This window comes from Panthera uncia, chromosome C2 (assembly GCF_023721935.1).
Source record: "Panthera uncia isolate 11264 chromosome C2, Puncia_PCG_1.0, whole genome shotgun sequence".
Lineage (NCBI taxonomy): Eukaryota > Metazoa > Chordata > Mammalia > Carnivora > Felidae > Panthera > Panthera uncia.
In genome coordinates, this window is record NC_064810.1 from 46,477,856 (window position 1) to 46,490,219 (window position 12,364).

The 12,364-nt window shown below is 40.7% G+C and overlaps 1 protein-coding gene across 1 annotated transcript in view; it reads left to right on the top strand.

The window, feature by feature from the left end:
* Positions 1-506: 506 nt before the first annotated feature.
* The window catches only part of COL8A1 (collagen type VIII alpha 1 chain), a 164,404-nt gene continuing 152,546 nt past the window's right edge, over positions 507-12,364 (top strand). The window contains exon 1 of the mRNA XM_049629341.1: positions 507-723. The gene's annotated coding sequence lies outside the window, so the exon portion shown is untranslated. The remainder of the gene's footprint in view (positions 724-12,364) is intronic.

Here is a 12,364-nt window from a genome sequence, read left to right on the forward strand (position 1 = left end):
GGACGCACGGGGGCTGCGGGCGCCGGGGGCGCGGGGGGCGCCTGCTGCGCACACTGCGCTCAGCTCCGCGCCCGCCGCTGCCGGGTGGGTGTCCGCCAGCGCTCGGGCCGTGCTCCTCGGACGCCCCGCTTCCCCTCCGTGGCTCGCTCAAGAACCCTTCCGTTTCCCTGAACCGTTATTTAGTGTTTCAAATTCACAGAAAACACCTTTAGTCATCACAGTCACCTACAACTCCCCTCTCAAAAAAAAAAAAAAAAAAAACAAAAAAAAGTCATACAAAAACAAAATAATTCAATTCCCTTTTCCTTCCAGATCTTGCTGGTCTCTCTGTCTCCTGTTCATTTTCTCCCCAACCTTTTTTCCCTCTGTGATCTACATCCTTTCTCTATTTCTCTTCGTTCTCTCTCTCTCTCTTTCTTTCTGTTTCTCCCTCCCTCTCCCGTTTCCATTCCTTCCACCGCTTCTACGCACCCCCCCCCCTCCGTCTCTCCTCCCTCCTTCGGGCTCCTGCTCTGCCCTCTCCGCCCCTCCCCAGAGAAGAGTGTCCAGCTCCACCCAGGGCTGCCCGCCCGCCGCTCCTTTCCTGCCCACCTACTATGAGGAGCAGCCCCTCCCACCTGCCCATAAAAGCCAAGTGCATGTTACCAGCCGAGGATCAGAGCACTCTCCCGGTCCTCTCCTGTGGGAGCCCCCAGCCTCTCTCCCGGATCTTACGTGCTCAAGGTAAGAGAACACTTCTGCAGGCATCTGACCTAATGGGGGTTGCTGCGGGGGTGGGAAATACGTCTCCTCTGGTCAACATGCTTACCGTTTGGTTCGACCTGATTCTTATGGATGCCAGATCAGCTGCTCCTTTAACTAGCAACTGGTTGGAAAACAAACTTCTGTTTGAACGGTAAAATAAAAGTTCATTTTGGGCAAGAAACAGCAGCATAAATACTGCAAAAAACCTCCTCTCTTTTTAAATCACTTTTCCCCATTTGCTGACTGTTGCTGAAGTTAAAATGTATCTGTTTGGGGTGTTTTACGCTTTTCATTGTAACTATCTCATATATCAGTGGGGGCAAGGAAAACTTTGTCCCATTGTCAAAAACGTACTTTAGAAGAACACAATTAGTTTCCTAAAAATAGCAGTCAAAAGGTCTGCTAACAATTTTGCGATGTTTTCCAAACCCCCTAAGACAGCTTCTGTGAGTCCTTTAAAAAGTATCTTTCCAGGTTTAAGTGCTTGGAAAAAATGATGTGAACGGGTGCCCTTTGCACAGGGACAGTAATCAGGTGGCTGGTAGATAGGAAAGAACAAACCCAAATTTACAAGCTGGGGCAAAATGTGCTCTCACAAAGCTATCTTTTCAAGACTTTCTAAAATGAGAACGGTGTCAGAACCCAGAAAGTGTATAAAGGAACTTCATGAATTTCTATACATACACCTAAACATAAAGCGTTTCAATATGTTTCACAGCAAGAGAAAAATACAGGCCAGATTATACAATTCTTCTGTGTACACCAGACGGTTGTAAAAAAAAAAAAAAAAAAAATCAACTTGAAGGCTTTGGAAGTTTGAACCCTGCTTGCCACCCTCCTTTCCCTCATCTAGTAAATTAACATCGACCTGATTAGGACTGGATTCTAGAGCTACCCAGTAGTTAAGCTAGCATCGTATTTAAAGACTGCCATACCTTCCTGTTTCTGAGGTCGGCGAATGAGTACCGTGCACCTGTGAGAGCTTCTGTGAGTAGCTCCACGGCTACTCCTGTAAAACCAGACGCTTGGTCCATGAAGTTTGCCATCAAAATCTGTGGGCTGTGTGGGATGAAACTCTCTCATGTGGGAGAAAAACCCTCTTCAAATATTTCCTCTGGGGAATTAATTGCACAAGACTGCTTAGAGACAGCAAACCAAAGGTTTGGTCAGGAAACCAACCCACTATTTCAGCCCTTAAGATTCTTAAAGTAAAAGAGGAAAAGCTTCATTTTTTTTTCTTTTTTGGTTTGTGTATATTGTTTCACTTAAAAAGGGAAAAGTCACCAGAGCTGTAAATAATTCTTCACTATTAAAGAAGGTAGAATCAACAGAAGTTTAACTGAGGGTCTTTCAAAGCTTTCCTCCGTATCATTTGCATATCAAAGGAAATAATAAAGATGTATTAAAATTCTGCTTGGCAGGGAAGGAATTCAATGCTGTGATTCAAATGAAAGAGTTACATATAAAGGTTTCTGTCATGTAAAATTTTGCTTCATTGGAAAAAATTATTGCAAGGAGTGTGGTTTCCTCTAAGAAAATGATATAAAATTACTATTGGCTGAGATAGTATGTGACCTGAGCATATTAAAATACCTTTCATCTTCAGCCACAGTGCAGACTGCTTGCTTCATATCTGATGTAAGTGGTTAATCAACCATGACAAGAGCACAGGTATGGGACAAGGCCAAACCAAGTGTGTGGTATGTCCAAGTTAATTCTTTTTTATGGTTATGCCGGACTCAAACCCATCATCACAATAGTGAAAATGCATTTCATTCACCAGATTTCCCTTGAGGGAAGTTATCTCTTCTGGGAGAAGAAAAAAAAAAGTGTTTCCAATGTAAAAGAGCTCCTGTTATTCCTAAATTTGGGGATGAAAAGTGTTCTCCCAGAGTTTGCTTCTGCTTTTCCTGGCAGCTAATCCACTCTACCAGCTACGAACCATTTAACAGTAACTGCCTTCCCCATGTGGCATCAAGTTCAACACCCTAAATAACTGGGTGAGATCATGTAGATGGCTCATGACCTAACTTTCCCAGGGCCCTTTACTGGACTCCTAAAGTGAGTCTTTCCCTAGAGGGCACATATCAGGCAAGATGAGACTTCTTAAGTCTTTAGAAAAATCAGTGCTGGGTTTCATGTAGTAGCCATCCCAATGTCTCTCCTTTGCACAGAATGTGGAGACTTCACATGAGTCTTTTCTCTCTGCCGTTATATAGCTGCTCCTGAATTGGGTTCATGACCATACCTATCTAACACCAATCGAGCTGGCTTGACCAACTCCTTTAATGTTTCTCAAAAAAGAAAAAATGAGCAGCTTCCTTTCACTAGAGACACAGAGAAGGTGTTCTGCTCACTTCAAGGGCCTGCTAAACCTAGGGAAACACACATTTGGATTGTTTTCCTATTGTCACAATTACAAAACAGTATTATTCTTCCAACGACCAGAAAGTGTATCCCAGTATATGTCCATTGATACCCATGAAAATCAAAGAGGAGAATGGGGATGAAACCAAGTGGGAAGCCAAGAGGAATGTCTCCTAGGAAGTGCCCTGGGAGAAGAGAAAGAGCAGAATGTGTTACAAACGCAACTTCTTTTTGCCTTTATTTGTATGAAATATGAAGAGGTGCAGAAGAGCAAATAGTCATATCTGCTCTTGGTTTTTGTCTTAAATCAATAAGTATATTTCCACCAATACGCTAAGGTCCATCTCTTCTGTGCCCTACTCTAACAGAGGAGAATAGCCCAGTTCTAAAGACCAAAACGATTTCAGGTCTACCTCACATTAAAACCCCTAGGACTTTGCCAGTTACAGCTTTTTTAAAACTATATTATGAGTATAAAAACCCTCAGAACATTAATGGGTGGTTCACATCAACAAACCCACCCCTAACAGTCCGAAAGGTCCCAAAGTTGGGTGATTATTTGCAAGTGAGAAGTTAGAAGCAGCAAATTACTCCTTCTTATCTATGGTCACCCTCTTTGGTATGGCAACTTGCAGAGTGAATGAGATAAACACTTATTTCCCAACCTCTGGTCCTCCCAGTAATCCTCTGAAAACCAAGCCTTTTTTCATGCCTTGACTTCCTTCTCATCCATCAAGTCTTCATAAACACACATAAGCATAATTTAAAGAAGGTACAGATCTTGAGACTAGAATCCAGTCTTCTGAGAGGTGCATTGTTCTAATTATGAGTGAAAAGAAAAAAAAAAAAAGGAGAGGAGAGGAGAGGAGAGGAGAAGGTTAAGGGGAGAACGAATGCTCTTTGGAATTTAGAGAATGTTTTACTTTAGCATTTTGTGAAATGGACCTTTTGCTAACCAAAGCATGTAGAACTTAAAAAATAATAATAATAAAAAGATCAGCTCACAAATGGTTACAAAATGCTAAGGATATAATGAAAAAGATCTTCCAATGACCTGGCAGTCATTAACACCAGTTTATACCCCACAATACTAAATGAGAGCTCTGCTAAACTTGCCCTTTCCAGAGAGGCAAGGAGTGAAGAGCGGGAAAGAAAATTAACCACACTTCAGCACCAACAAACAGAGAAGGCACTAATCAGACATTCCACTATCACTTTGGCAACTGTGTTCCCCGTTTGAGGAAGGAGGTTCTTTAGAATCTATCCTTAAGCAAATAGATTTGTGGCATGGGGGTTAAAGGGAGTCACACAAGGTCAGAATGTATAATCTGAGGGCCCTGTGTATGCAAATCCACAAAGCCATTGAAATTGCATGGAATCAAACTGAGGTGACTGAAACAAAAATGTTTCCCAAAACTGATTATAGAGTAATCAGCTAAAATAATAATGAATTCTAACTGCTCAGTGTAGCATAATGGCAAAAGCAACTCACAGCACCTATAGCTGATTATATAAAATATTAAAAGACATCTGATGGTTCACCTTCAATCTCCCCTATTAATTTTGGGTCCACTTCCATGATTCTTCCTAGAAAACGAAAACTGCCCTTTTCTCCTTCATCATGGGATTTGCAAATGCATACATGTCCCTTCTCCCCCCCTGCCCCGTGCTACCCCATTTTTCTTTCAGTGGAAGAAATCTCTTTTCAATGATTACAGATCAAGTTTCTAGAGTACCACTCATATTTGTGGCTTTTCTCATTACCCAAAGTCTCATACTTCTCTTAAACAGACTGTAAATTTTTACTCCGACAAATAAAAAGGCTTTACATTTTTGTCAAGCTTCATTCATCTATCTAGAAGAAATCTAATTTAAAATTGCTACTTGCCTCCAACAGGCCCTCTGCAGTGACGTTTCTAAACACTTTATCTAGTCCTTATTCCCCTTTCTTGGGTATTAAACTTATTGAGAGAAACACAGAATATAAATGCTGGAAGGATCTTTGGGGCTAATTTTAACTAATGTTAATTTTACAGCAAAAGTCAGAGAGGTCGATGTCATGCCCAGGGTCACCCAGACGTGTGTAGCAGAACCAGGAATACACTTCGTGCAGTCAAACTCTTCAAACAGTGGTCTGTCTTAGATAACTATAGTGTGTCTTTCCCACACAGTATGTATCTAAGATCTCTTAAAATCTGGTTCCAACATTTATGTGACAGAACAAATGTTTTCTTGTATAATAACCTTCTTCTTCTCCCACTCAATAGACAATGTGTTGCCAATATAACCACCTTACTCCTTCCCAGGTCTTTAATGAGAAAAAAGACAAAATATGCATAAAGAACAATCAGAGGAGACTTTGAGGGACATATGGTTGGAGGGGTGTAGGCATGAAATGTGTCACGTCAGAGGAGAGGGGTTAAGGGGCCAAGAGTGTAGAGACAGGATACTGTAGCTAAGAGGGCTCATTCCCTTAGACAGAGGAGAGAGAAACTCCATAGAGTTGAGGTGCTAAAGAAGAGATTTTTAATGTGTCTGATCCAAGAACCTGTCAAATGTTTGGGAGATAAAATCCTATTTGGGTCAGCCTCCTTTCAGTATAACGCCAGTTGAGGACTGACTCACATGGGTAAAAGCTTTACAAGTATTACATCTTATTAAAACTCTTCTGAACCCTTGACTGAACTTCTGCTGGGAAAAGAGCCTTATCTGACCCCTGACTTGACTGACCCAGCAATACTAACTCCATGGAAGTCATGCCATCACAATGCTCTCTGCTAAGATACAAATACAGTTTTTGGTGATACACAAAGCTAATCCAACATAGAAAATGATGAAGGTAAAAGGAATATTCTTGTATCATTTCTGGAAACAATTTGCCCTGAATAAGTAGACAGATGTTACCCCAGATGCTTCTTCACTTTCCCCTAAAGCCTGACAATTGTTTGCGTATCTTTGAAATAGTACTTTTGTTTCTGAAATTGATTTATTGTATGTTAAAATTTACATAGTCTATGACTAAGCATCATCGTGAAAACATTCTTTTAAGTAAATTTCTTGAAGACTGCGTCTCTTAAGCTCTCTATTGATGTGTTTACATCACAGGATATTTAGGCATTGGCATCACTTGATGTGCCGAGATTAAAGACAATCACTTCATGTGCTACTTTTCCAACTCAAACTGAATAGGCCTGGGTGTGGGTGTCAGCTGTTGGCTTCTCTGGGAAATAAAATGTGTCCAGCCTGTTGGGGCGCCTCTCCAGTCCTCTCTGTTAGCTAGATAAAACAGCTGTTTTTCTGAAAGACTGGGCCAATGACCTCCGTAATTCAGGTTTCATGTACTAGGGCAACTATGGCTGGCTTATGCAGAAATTATGCTACCCTGCAGCTGAGTGGGTAAGTCACAACTGCCTTCAGTTCCATAGGAGGACACTGAATCCTAACATCTGGCTCAAGAGCATTGTCCTGGGGCAGCAGGAAGACATCTTGGCAGCAGTTGATCCATTTCATATGTTCCTCCAACTATCGTGCCATGTGAACTCTAAAAAGATAAATCTAAACTTGGTTCATAAATTGATGACCGTACACCATTATATTTCTTTAACGATCTTTACTTAGCGATTAACTAGTCTTCAAATCCAGAGGTCATGGTGTTCATCAGTGCTATAAATCCAAACAAGTGGCCTCTTGTTAAAAGGCAGATGAAAGATAAGGCCAAGACCTACATGAAGGGAGATGCTAGGTAGAGCTAAGACTTTGTGGCTTAGGTGGCCAAAATTGAGGTTGGAAGAAGAAGAGATAAAAGGAGACCTTTAGCAAAAATATGCTATTGGATCCATAATTCCTAATCTAACGACATGTCTAGTTCCCCTTCTAGCTCCCAGTTTATTCCAATCCCCTCAGGTTGGAAAGAGTGGGGAGAGAAGTCATTGACCAGTAGAGGGAGCCACGGGGCTGAGTGTCTCAAAATAAAAACTGACTTGTTCCTAGAGGGGGCCTTTTAGATTTGAATTCTTCTGATAAAAGACAGAGCCAGGTGTCCTTTGTTACCAGTGGCTAAAGTGTACAATAGGAGCATATCACATTGTTGGTTTTCTTTTTGAGAAAAAAAAAAAAAAAACAATTTAAGCCTCTAGGAATAAATCACCTGCGCTTCAACAATGCCAGAAATGTCCAGGCTTGTAGAGGTTTATTTGAAAGAAAACCAAAGCAATCTTAGAAAATGTTCTTTCCAAGGCCACCACCAGCCAAGACTAAATGCTCCAGACTAAATGCTCAACTCAGTGAGAAAGAAACTCTGGAAGCTGGGGGTGGGGTCAGGGAGAGAAGAGCAGAGAGGCTCAAGCACTGAGAAGATTTCATGAGTTTTAAAGGGGAAGTCCTGGTGTCCTGCCATGACCAGACCCTCCTGTCAACAAGAGCAGGAAGGGAGCCTAGAGAAAGAAGGAGGCAGAAATGGGCCCAACAGGTTTCTCTGAGATGGCCTAGAATCTGCACTCCTGGATCCGGGTCTCTCCAGGGAGCAGCCAGAGCCTTGCCTAGACTGAAGTGAATACCTTTCCGTTGAACATTTCCATTGCACAGCTGTGTTGGGGATGGCTTGTTAAGACTTGAGACACTTGCATAATTCAGAACCCTTTGGGGGATAGAGCTCAATTAGGACCATAAAAGAAAAATCCCTGGCACACCAGAGAAGGGCTGCTTGCTTTTTAAAACTTATGACATCCACAGGAATACAGAGCAGTCCTCTTTCTATTTCTGAGGTCAGTGGAGACGAACCTATAAAGTTTGTGTGCACGTAGCCTAAGAAGTCCCCATTTGAGAAAATCTTGCGTTTTAATCTCAGAAACACCTTGACTCTTTCTGGGATCTTTGGAAAGCCACTGATCATCTCTGTGCCTTAATTTATTTATCTTAAATAGAAGAGCAATTTTCAAATAACCACTGTCTTTGTCATTTAGAGACACTTGAGGTGTTGCCAATCATTTTGCAGACTGATACTCCTTAAACATACATGGTTGCTGTTACTTATATAGTGAATAGATTATACTCACAACACCTGGTAATGGCTCATGGTATTTATGCAGAATCAGGTCAAAATGGAATAAAATTCCAAATAAGCACATAACCTTCCAAGATGTAGCAAGAACATTTTTGTTTCTTAAAGTACGAAAGACAATTCCTCATGTGTCCAGAATCCAGACAAGGTCAAGGGTAAGTAGAAGAGGGAAAAGAAACAATTAATTTATGGCTTAAGAATCTCAAAAGGCCTATATGCTCACTTGTCCATATTTTGATATCAATTAAAAGCTAATTCCCCACACACGGAAGAGTTTTTGTGGTTTTAAAATTCTACTTTAGCTAAAGAAAGATGATATTTTCAACAATGATGTTATATTATGTAAAACCCAAGTGTTACTTCTTCAACGTTTTCCAAAGTGTGCTTCAGAAACAGTAGTACCTGAGATATTACTATGTGTTTATACAGAAAAAGCTTCTACGGTCTATTACATTTCAGAAACACTCAGTAAAACAACGTGATCAGTTTTGTTCACTGCTAGACTTCACAAAGACCTTAATATGCTAATTATATTTTCATTTTTTGAAAATGTTACAGTCAGTAGTGTGCCCTAAACTTATTTGCTGACACCTTCCCACCATGAGAGCATCTCTTGGAACCAGTATTCTATGGAAAAATTTGGGAACAGTTTAGGAATCACTGTCCCACGTCATTGTTTCAAGATCTACTGGGACATAGTAAAGTCAGTATTGCTGGTCATTATGTAATACACATTGAGTATCACAGATATAACACAAATTATGTGCTATGTCAAACCATAAAGTAAGAAACAATCCCAGTGTAATTTCCAAGCCCAGCTGAAAAAGGAACAAAAGAAGATGATGAACCTGTCTTGGTTCAATGGCTCAGTTCTTCATAGTAAAAGCAATAGCAGAAACGCCAGAATAACTTAAGATTTTGAAAAGCTAGGAAGATAGATGATGGGAAGGAAAGCAAGAAGGGAGGGAGCGAGGGAGGGAGGAAGACTGGACAGATTGAAATGATCTCTTCCTTCCTTCTTCTTTCTCATTGTCTAGATATTGTAATGATCATCAATAAGCAACAAGTTTGGTAAACAAGGAGCCTATGTAATTTCATGAATTAGCTCAACAGTCTCTGATCTGATCATTGTTTCACCTTAACTACTATTAATGACCAAGATCATTAGCCAAACTTCTTCCTTGAGCATTTACTTTCTCACTATAAATAGGGAGCTAACTCCTATAATAAGATCACACTTACTGATATTCTAGTATATCATGCTATATCAGGGATTCTTTGGTTTATTGATAACACTCAGACCTCCGACCCCTATCAAATTCCCTGTTTCTCTTAGAGCCTTACTCTAGTAATTCTCTTTCCCCTTCACAAAGATTATACCTGGAGGCCAGTGTCCTAAAAGTGTCAGAATGGAGCATCCTCTCCTTTAAGAAAATGAGTAGTTCATAGTCACTCAAAGGAGAACTCAAGCTCATCATTTGTGATTACAGTAATAGATACTATTTATTAAGTGTCTAATAGGATCAGACCTTGTACTGGTATCTTTATCTCTATTCCTTAAATCAACCCTACAAGAGCAATATTACCGTTCTCAATTTAAAGAGGAAAGAAACGGAGCCTCTACTTGGTCAAGGAACTTGCCCAGGGTCACACAGCTAGGAAGTGGCATAGCCAGTATTCCCATCGAGGTCACATTCCAAACTTCAGCCTTCCTGCTCCTCCACACTGCCTTTCATGGTGTCTTCTAGTGTTAATAAAAGGGAGAAAAAACATCAATTCCCTGTGACAATGCTTCTGACTCATAAAGAAAGTGAGAGAATTCCAGTGGCTCTGTTCCTAGACACTGCCGACTGGCTCTGTTTCTTGTTTAATACTGTGATTTTAATTTCTTTTTCTTTTCTGTATTTTTTCCTAAAAGCATGCTGTCATTTTGGAGCCAAAAAAGTAAGGGCTGTGTAACTAGAAAAAAAAAAAAAAAAAAAAAAAAAAGCTATCATTTCTCCCTAGAGTAATTTTTAAGGGCTAAAGTTTCTCCATAAATTCTCCCCAAGTGGTCCCAAGTTGCTTGGCATCAGTCTGGGAGAGAGAGTGACAACCTAGCATGTCATTCCTAAGGCAGTAGGAATTCCCATGATTATATGAGAAACAGACAGAACAAAGACATTACAGCACGTTAAACAAACTTGAATCTGGCTCATCAGATCATTCTCTTTGGCGTTACTTTTATTAGCATCCATAGCCAGCTGACGAGAGTCAAGACAACTTAAATGATTCCCTCAGCCATGTGAGTCACCTAGAAAAGTGTCTATATTGTCTACACCTGCTCCTTAACCTGCTGTGAGGGTCTATATAGAAATAAGTATACCTCAAGCCCTTCCTTTGTGTTATGCCAAAGACAAAAGAAGAAACAAGGGCTGGTTCTTTCCATGTGATCACATTCTGCATACTTTTTTGCTTTTGTCCTTGATCTTCCCTCTCTGCATGTAGTATTTCCCACTAAATCTATGGAATTAATTTGTACTCCTCCTCCAAGGTTCAGATCAGGTATCTTCTGCTTGGAGAAGACATGCCTACAACCTGCCTTCCCCAGGCTGCATTGCACACCTCCACCACGCTCCCTAGTACTATGTGCACAGTCCTGTCATGGCCATGTCCACTCTGTAATAGCACGGGCTTGTTCTCTGTGCAGAGCGGTGAGCTCCTTGAAGAAGGATTCAGGTCTCGTTTACCTCTGCACCCTCAATACTTAACAGATAATAGGAGCATAATAAATATGAACAAGAGGAAAGAAAAAAGGGACAGGGGAATAAAATACAGTGATGGTGAATGAGAAGCCTCTTACTTTGCTTTTCTCTATCCCTGTAGATGGTTCCAAGAAAACATAGTTTCACCGAAGTTCATTAACACCAGTGCACACACATATAGTGTTACTAGTGTTACACATTGACGTACAGTGTTACTCCACCGGAGCTAACCATGGGGCACAAGATGAAGTCCCATTTGTAAGCGACTATTAAATATTGGCCTTCTATATACGAAATTATGTAAGGAAAAATTACTTGTTAGGTGGTGCCACTGTCCCAAGACTGTCAGTACTCTGCTCAAAAATAGGAGTGACATTATGAAACATAGAACAAAAACCTTAATTTGCCAGTCAAGTATCTCAGTCTCTCTCAACCTAACCCATGCTTCCATCTTCACCTGTCTCCAGTCTACAGCAGGAATTTGACCTAAGCCACAAGGGCTATTATTCGCCCAGACATTCTCTTTCCTTTTCTCTACTGAGTGTCCCCCACTTGCCCAAGGAACCATAAACTCAAGGTCTTCTTAAAGTCATCCCAAATGTTGCAGTCTGCATCGATCCTTCTCACTTCTCAACTGACAAGCACTTACTATAAATGTCACTTAATGTGTTGCCTGTACACTGCATTGAAGACATCGGAGCTGTCTGCTAGAATTTTCTGTAGTGATGAAAAAGTGCGATATCTGAGCCACCCAACACGGTAGCCACCGACCACATAATGGCAACTGAGCATGTGAAGTGTGCCTAGTGGAACTGACGTACAAAATTTAAAATTTTTATTTTATTATAATCTATTTTTTTAACTTTATTTATTTTGAGAGAGAGAGAGAGCATGTGTGTGTGTGTGTGTGTGTGTGTGTACACAGACACGTGGAGGAGGGGCAGAGAGGGAGAGAGAGAATCCCAAGCAGGCTCCATGCTGTCAGCGCAGAGCCCAACGGGGGGCTCAGACTCACAAACTCTGAGATCATGAGCTGAGCTGAAATCAAAAATTGGACACTTAACTGATTGAGCCATCCAGGTGCCCCTTATTATAATCTCTTTAAATTTAAAATCAAATAGCCACATGTGGATAGTGCCTACTGTATTGGACAACACAGAATATTTACATTTTGATGTGCTATGTCTTGTATCCCTTGATGAGCATATAAGCTACCAAAAAAATTGAATAAGAAGCTTTTATGTATCCCAGGGGAATGCTATGACCACAGCAGTGCTCTTTAAATTTCGTGTTCAGTGCATTGCTTGACTACATGCCTGCCTCTAATTGTTCTATTATCTTAAAGAAGTCCTCTTCCCTACATATATAATTTTAACAAAATACTACAGATGGTATTTCCTTTTTTTTTTTTTAGTGGCTTAAACTCACACAGAATGGCAGTGTACTGCAA